At 47.7% G+C, this 8,578-nt stretch overlaps 1 pseudogene; it reads right to left on the bottom strand.

Moving 5' to 3' along the window:
* Nucleotides 1-1,505: 1,505 nt before the first annotated feature.
* LOC120671322 lies at nucleotides 1,506-4,129 on the bottom strand (annotated as a pseudogene).
* Nucleotides 4,130-8,578: the final 4,449 nt, after the last annotated feature.

Below are 8,578 nucleotides of genomic sequence, written 5' to 3'. Positions count from 1 at the left end.
AGGAGTTTGAGGCGGCACAGGCCCTGACCGAGGCAGTCGGTGACGAGCACGAGGGTTGGGTCGCCAACTCTCAGTGCGGTGCGGTCCTCCAAGCTGACGACCTCAGCGATGGAGGTGAGGACCGTGGTGTCGTCGCGGTGAGGGCCGGCGAAGGGGACGGCGGTGGGGGCGGGGGCTTGCGGCAGCTCCGGCGTGTAGCGGGGCGGGCCCCTGGGGGTGGCGGCAGCGGATCTGCCCTGCCGAGGAAGGGGGTAGGGGAATGGGGGAGGCTGCGTGGCCGCGGCGGAGGGGAATGGAGACCGTTTCAGTTAAATGTTTTATTGGATGCCGACGGACCCAGCCGGCCGTTCCGATCGAAAACAATACGGCCAGTCGTAGATAAGTCATTACCAATTTTAAATCCTACAATGTCTTACATTTCATGATAGAGGGAGTACACAACAGCTTCCGAAACAAATCTAACCATACCATTTTCATGTTTCAAACTCAGTGCACAAAAGGCATTTGGATGGAAGACTCGATGCACAAAAAAACGGCAGTCCTAAAGAAAAACTAAAGCCGCCCTCAAAAAAAAAACTAAAGCCTCAAAGGTGGATTTTTACTAGAACGGATACTAGAGGGAGCAGAGTTCAAGTGTACAGTACAAGATAATGCCTCTTCAAGATCCACGAGTGTGCGGATTAATAAATGCCAGCAACAAATTTATGCTGCGTAAAAGAAACGGAAAAGATGAAGGGAACATCTAGTATAAACCACAATCTTCGTGAACCCCGTGCAAACCACGGCAAAAATGTCGTCTAAATTCACCATAAAAATCACACATGTAGATGATATGATGATACACAACTTTGTAAAATATATTGTCCAAACTCAACTTCGTCTGTGAGATATAAAAATAACAAATTTCCAAATTTCTAACCAATCGTCTGGACAGCTTTTTGGTTTGAAATTTGTTATTTTTATATCTCACAAACTAAATCGAGTTTTAAACTAGTAGTAGGCACAAAACTTACTTATCTCTATCAGTAATTCATCTGTGCGTGCTATCTTTTTTTCTCTCTCTTTTTTTTTAAAAGAAATATGTCCGTGCTTTTTGAAAGAGCATAGAAGCACTTTAGAAAGCAAAACTAGAGTGCGCATCTTTAACCATGGGATCTGTTTTTCCTCACTTTTTTTGTTCTCTAGTTATACTAATGGCGAAACCGATTCTTCTACTGATCATGTATTGAGCTAGCGAGAGTACAGTATGGCTACGCAACAGATTTGGTAAATCATTGTCATGGCGACCAATAGAAATTTTAGTGTCCTCTCTGAAATCTGATAAAACTATTTCAGCTTTAACTTATTCAGATTCTGATCCAGTACAATTAATTGGTCACACACTAATTCACGTACACAAAAATTCTCTCCCTCCTGCACTGTGCTCTGTCACCATAGCTCACAGCAACAACGACAACGGCAGTTGAAAATTAGAGCCAGTGCAAGGACGAACTCTAACACAAGAATACAAAGAAAAAACTATGCACAATTCATATATCCAAAATCTGCACCTGCAGGCCCAATGATGTCCTGCTTCACCAACCATCTATCACTTTTGTTAGGGTGTATATATACAGGTATACGGAGATAAACTATTTCTACCTCTATACAACTTGCCATAGTGATAGTCACTACCATCAGACTTGGCAAACCATCCCTACCTCAAGGGTGGAAACATGAGGCACGTTAGCCGCGTAAGCAGGGCATCGGCTGTTCCTCATCAGGAACTCGTAGATGAAGTTTATGGCGATCCGCTTGATCAGGCTTGATCCGCTCTTTGCCCTCATACACGAGCGCCCCATAATGAAGGACATGCCTGTCTCCCTTGCCTCAGTCAGCTCCTGCAGCTCGCTACGCACCTCACTGTTCATCTGCGCATTTTCTGGGAGCACAAACCTCACCCTTCTCGACTTGGATGATACCAATTTCGGGTCTGTCTCCTTACGAGTGGATGATTCGGGTGATCCTTCAGCCTCTCCGTCCTCCTGAAATGGTAGACCTTTGCTGATGACAGACAACTTCTCATAGGGACTGTCTGAACCATCCAGATAACCATTTATGTCGGAATCCCCAGAGCGGATGAACTCTGCAATGCTGCTTACCAGGGCCTTCTCAAACTCTAGGCTGTCCTGCTGCACATCGCGGTACCCGTATCGAACAACTACCCTGTATAGCCTGTATTGTTTCAGGCCAATGCGGCCCACCAAAAATCACTCCTCGGGTTGGACATGTGGTACAGACACTGATCTAATGCATAGGAAGACCAGAACCTGATAACAGAGAAACATGCTTGATTATTACAGTAATTAAATAGAAATATGCATGCATTGGTTCAGCAATCAGTATGAAATTATTTGGCAGCATGTGTAGAGAGAGCGTAAAAGAATTCTACAGCCTGGATACAGAAAATGCTGATCAGAACAACACAAAAAGTATGACAAAATACCTGATGAAATGCAGGGAGGTTGGTGACAAAGTGGGAGAAAATAGCAGGAATCCCAGATATAAGATCTGTATGTATCAGGCCAATGCCTCGGACACGAACAATACCCAATGAAGGGCCTAGATTCAATAGCCAACTTATTGACACCTTATTGTCCACATCAAACTCGTACTTCTTTGCAGTGCCGTAATGCCACACGCACATCACCAACAAGAAAATGAAGGAAATAATTATAGGTACCCAAGCTCCTTCATGGAACTTCACAAGGGATGCTGAGAAGTAGATGGCTTTGATTGCACCAAAGAAAAGAAGGAAAGCAAGAGCAAATACAATATTCTTATTCCAGCAAATGATAATGACGAGTGACATCAAGCAAGTTGTGACGATCATAACTGTTATAACTGCCAAACCTGAAAAAAAAGGGGTGAAGTAATGACGTTAACACTAAATACAATCGAAGTTAAATAAATAACTGTAGGTGCTCATGTATCATGACTTCATTATTTCATATTTGATTTTGTACTCTTACCTTGTGCGTTTGCCATGTGCTTCGTATCTCTGAAGCCTATAGTAAGAGCCAAGCACAGTAGCATTAAGATCCAATTGATCTCTGGAATATATATTCGTCCATGTAATGTGGAGGATGTATGCACAATCTTCACCCTTGGAAAGCAATTTAAGGAATAACATTGCTTTATAACTGAGAATGTGCCAGTAATAACTGCTTGGCTCCCAACTACAGCTGCAAGTATTGCAATTCCCAGAACAGGCCATCTGATTTTTTCTAGAAAGAAAGTAATTATTGCATCAGTAAACACTAAGGAAGAGGGAAACTGTTCCACCAAATATTCACCCATGAGTTAACAAGGCAAAATGATAGTACCTGGAACTGATACGTAAAATCCAATATGATGGTTCTTTTCAAAACTGTGATGCTGTGAAATGTAAGCAGCTTGTCCCATATAGGCTAGTATGAGTGACGGATAAACCACCATTGTGAAAGCTAACTGTTGAAAGAAAGAGAATTATGGAGTTTGGACTTCATAAAACTTGGGGTGAGTGGTAGCCAGAAGAAATGGTAGGTGGCATGTCACATGCCCTGATATTATAACAATGAACAGAATAAACAATTATAATGTCATGCAATTAATAATTCCAAATTGGAGGATCATACAAGTTGTAGCAAATCTCAGTGTAAAGTTGACATGTGTGCAAATATAGAAAATATAAATGTCAGAGTCTCAGAGAAGCTCTAATATTCTGACACCTACACGAAGGTAACAGGTGAACAATGTAAAATAAGTAACAAACAAAAATCAGGTTGAACATTGTTGAAGCAATGTTTTTCTTTTCTTTTCTTTCAAGAGGTGTTCAATCAAACTTTTTGGTACAACTGAGTAATCAATTTTGTTGAATCTTGGTTTCACTGACATTGCTTGGGAAAAAAGGCTATGTTGTTGTTGTTGTTGTTGTTGTTGTTGGTTTCACTGACTCTTCCAGTTAAGTATCATTTCATACAAAAGAACTTTTCACAATGCTATTTTGTTTCTTTAAAAAGCAACACCTAAGTAGCAGTATTACTGTTAGCATTGTAGACTAATCAGGCAGAATATATTTTGAAGAACATGTGCATAGCACAAACAAATCCCTATATTTATTGTATGTATATGTACTCATATAGGAAAAAAGGCTATGTTGTTGTTGTTGTTGTTGTTGTATCTCTAGCCTACATCAACTTGCTTGGGAAAAAAGGCTATGTTGTTGTTGTTGTTGTTGTTGTTGTTGTTGTATATGTACCCATATAGGAACAAGTAAGGAACTATATCTGAGTCTGAAACAATTTAAATCAGTGGTTAACAACAATGAGTAAATGCCAACATGACTTGCCATTAGAAGATAAACATTAAACAAATTAACAATTTACATAAAATGACGCAGGTATGGTGATAATTAACTTTAACCCTAAGTGCTAGAAACAATTGGAGGCCAAATTATCAATTAGAGCATGATTTACTATAAAATAAAACATGACTAGCAAAGACATTATTACTTGTCTCTAATAATATGTATAAAATTTTACATGTAAAAATATTATTATTCCTATACACATATTTAAGTTTGGTTACATTTTATATTCATATAATAAACTAGGTCCTATGAATATGAAAATTTTACGGTGGATCACTCATGCTTAAAGTAAGCTACTGCAAAAAAATTCACAATTTTTAGATTAACAGATCTATAGAAACTAATTAAGCAAGACAAAACACAATTTAATTTTTTGCAGGGGTAAAAAGGTTATTTTGCTAGCATGGATATTTTTCCTCCATAGATCTTATTCTAACAAATCCAAGAAAATTTATTTCATATTTTTCACATTTTTCTTTGATTTTATATGAATTTTACAATCTACAGCTGAAATTAAACACATAATAAAAGAAAACATCCCCCCTAACCCCCCTGACTAGCGGGCCCCACTGGTCAGTGGGAGGGGCTGCGGCTCTGCTCGGCCACGCACGGCGCGGCGTGCGGCGGCGCGCTAGGCGCAGGCCAAGGGGCCCTCGGCGGCGGCGGTGGCCGGCGGCAGCCCACGCGGCGGCGCGGTAGCAGCGGCCCAGTGGGGCCCGCGCGCGCGCCCAGTCGGCGGGGTGGCCGGCGGCGGCGGTGCCCTAGCGGCGGCGCAAAGCAGGGGAGGTGGCGGCGCGCTTGTCCCGGCGGCGGTGGGGCCAGCAGCGGCGGGGCGGCGTGGTGCGAGCACCAGTGCGGCCGTGCGGCTCCAGTGCGCGGTCAAGCGCGGCGGGGGTGGCGCGAGCGGGGGCGCGCAGCGTGCGGCGGCAGCAAGCTCCTCGGCCGGCGGCGGCAAGGCGTGGAACGAGGGCGGAAACCTCGTGAATGTGCGGGAACACGGAGAGCACGAGCATCAGTGCCTCACCTAGAGTCGATTTGGGCTGCTGGACGAAGAAAACGGGGACCGGAGGTGGGAGTTCAACGTCGGGGCGGATTTTGTGCACTGGAGACCGGCGGGTGGAAATCCGGCGATTCTCGGCGACTTGGTCGATGGGGCTCGCGAAGGTGGGGTCGAGGAGGAAGCTAGGAAGGTAGATGAGCTTCGGTTGAAGTGGATATGGGATCCATGGAGAGGAGCTCGCGGATTCGACCGGCGAACGCAAGCTACTCACTTTTCGTTCATGGCGTCGGGAGGAAGAAGGAAATGAATAGGGAACAAAAGAGCCAAAGCTCAAGCTAGAGAATGGAGGAGGACGTTCTGGAGGCAACTAGCAAGAGGGGATGAATCATGCTCGACGGCCGGCACGCGGCAGCGACCCGCGGGGAGCTCGGTCACGGCATGGGCGACGGCCCGACGGCGTTTCCCTATTGGCTACGGCCTGTTCCCAGTACGCTCGCTCGTCGTGGATGGCTGGCGCGTGGCCCAGCTCGCCGGGAAAACGGGATGACCCTCCACGACGGCAACGCACAGAGGCGGGGAACTTCGGGAGACGTCGGCCTTCATTACCGCGCATCGTGCGGCACAGGGAGAAGGGAGGGTGAGAGAATGACAGGTGGGGCCTACGTGTAATCTCATTCAAACATTTTTGAAATTTTCAATTGAATTTAATTTGAATTGTTACAACCCCTTCTCTCACGTGCGCATCACCGTGCTGTGCCCATGCACGGATGCTCGCCGCGGCGCTGCCGAATCGAGAAAGGCGAGTATCGGGGCGAAGATTTCTCCCGGTTTGGACTTGCCTTGTTGTGAGAGGACGAGCAGGACAGCCCGCGGCTTCCCGCAACAACTGCACCACAACTGCCAACAGATCTCGTCCTCACTCTCTTCAATTCCGCCCTCGCCGCCGCAGCTCAAGTAACGCCACCGTAGCAAACAAGAGAATTCGCGGCGGGAATCCAAATCCAAGAAGCAGGACAGGGACGAGGACTCAGGGAGGACGACAAGCAAGAACAGAACAGGCATTGGAAAGGCAAAAACTGGCTTTTCAATCCTTTTACAATTGAGCGTGGCCTGCGCCGCTGCTACTTATAGGCGCAGAGGTCAGCAGGTGGAGACAAGGATGGGTGTCCATGGACATGGAAAAAGGTTGCGAGGGGAGTGTGGGTGAGAGGTATCAGGTATGGCCGTATAGGAGGGAGCCAAGCTGATCTCCGGCTGTGACTATCACCCACCGCCAAAGATAAGCTGCCCTTCTTCCAAACACTTGCTTTCTGGTTCCTTGGTTTTCCAACCGGAACTGTGAGATTCTGGAAAAAGGAGAGGGGGGGGGGATCGGAGACCGTCATCATCGGTCTGTCAAAAACTAAAAAAAAAGTCACCACGGTAACATTCCCGGTAACTCGCAGGTAACCTCCTGGTGCTTGACCAGTGCGATACTCTCCCTCACCACTGCGGCACCACCACCGGGCGCGGAGAAAAACGGAACCAGAGATTTGCCGGGATCGATGTTCACCCGCCAGAACAGGCGTCGCTGTCCAAGGGCAGCTGGTGGGAACCCGTCAAGAGGGTAGCTGGAGGAGGAGAGGACGGGCGGCGCGCGCGACGTGCACCGGCATCCGTGCAGGGCGGGACGGGACGGCGACGGGAGCTGAAGAAAAAACGCGCCTCGATCGAGGGCCGGCGTGCGGGACGGTGCCCCGGAGATCGGTACGCGCCGGCCCGGTTGACGCCGGCGCACGACCGAGAAAGCGACGGGTCCTGTGTCGGCTCGGGGATTTTGTTAGGTCTTAGGTATTTGTTGTCCGCCTGTCTGCTACCGCGGCGATGCGATGCATCCGATCAGATGCGGCTGTGGATCATCGACCAAAATTGAGGGACCTACTTAAAGTAACTCCAACCGTTTGCCATTTGGCTTTGGCATTCTTAATTTTTGTCAAAAAGCACAAAAACTCTTCTCCAACCGTTTGGCAATTGGCTTTGGCAATTTTGGGGAGTTGGCAAATACCGGCTGAACCCGCGCATATATGCGCGCGTCCTCGATGCTTGGCATCCGACGTTTCGCACGAGAAAGTCTCCTCCCGCGCGCGCCGCCGTCATTGTTCGCGCGCGATCTGGTGCCGCGCGAAGGGGAAACTCCGCCAGGGTCGAGGGACGGGTCCGAGGGTCTGCTTCGTCGACGGGATCTACTGCCTCGTCGTACAGCCATCGTCCTCGACGGTTGGAGTTGCTTCAGCGCCGCCAGACAAGCACGACGCGCCGCCCTGCTTGTGTCGTGGCCGGCTGCCTCTGCGACGAGCAAGCGCACAGAACCGGCCCGGTCTTTACCTCGCAATAGCACAGACACACGCCAACACCTCCACGCGACCACGGAACCTGCTGCATATAGGCGATTTTTCATCTTGTTTTCCCGTGGGGAGGGGATTGGTGGATACATGGCCTGTCCATAGCAAAACTAACATGAACTACCCTACTTTTTTCTGAACAAAACTACCGTACATTTTAGTCAACAGAAAGAAAAGCATCTACTACCCGCAAGCCAGTAACTTGTCCTGGTAATCGGCGTCTGATCGACAAGCCATGCTTTTCCTTCTCTCCATCATCTTGAATATATCACAACCTATGATGATGTATTCATGCCATAAACACTACTAGAAAACAGGCCAAAGGTCCTGGCCAAAGGTACCAGCTACTGTTGCAACCGGTACTAATGCCACGCATCAGTACCGGCTACAAAAGCAGCTGGTACCTTTGGCCAGCGGCGATAAAGGTAAGGTGTTTGGTACAGTGTTAAAGCATTACCCGGTACCAAAACTTTAATATAGGAACCGGTTAGTGCCACCAACCGGTACCAAAATCACAAGGAGGAATAGGTACCGGTTGGTGGAACCAACCGGTGCCTAAAGGGTGGACAATGGCACCGGATTTTGCCATGGCCCGGTGCCGTCACATGCCCACAACAAAGGCACCGGTTAGTAACATCAACCGGTGCCTATGCCTTTTGTTTGGCACCGGTTGTGGAGCACCAACCGGTGCCTTTGAGCCACGCCTATAAATACCCCAACCCCTCCCCCCTCCAAGCTGCCGTGAACTCACTGTTCATGGCAGCTGAGTGAGGGGAGGGGAGGCGAATTTTTGTTTTTTTTTTCAAA

This window comes from Panicum virgatum, chromosome 4N (assembly GCF_016808335.1).
Source record: "Panicum virgatum strain AP13 chromosome 4N, P.virgatum_v5, whole genome shotgun sequence".
Lineage (NCBI taxonomy): Eukaryota > Viridiplantae > Streptophyta > Magnoliopsida > Poales > Poaceae > Panicum > Panicum virgatum.
This window is presented reverse-complemented; position numbering and strand designations above follow the sequence as displayed.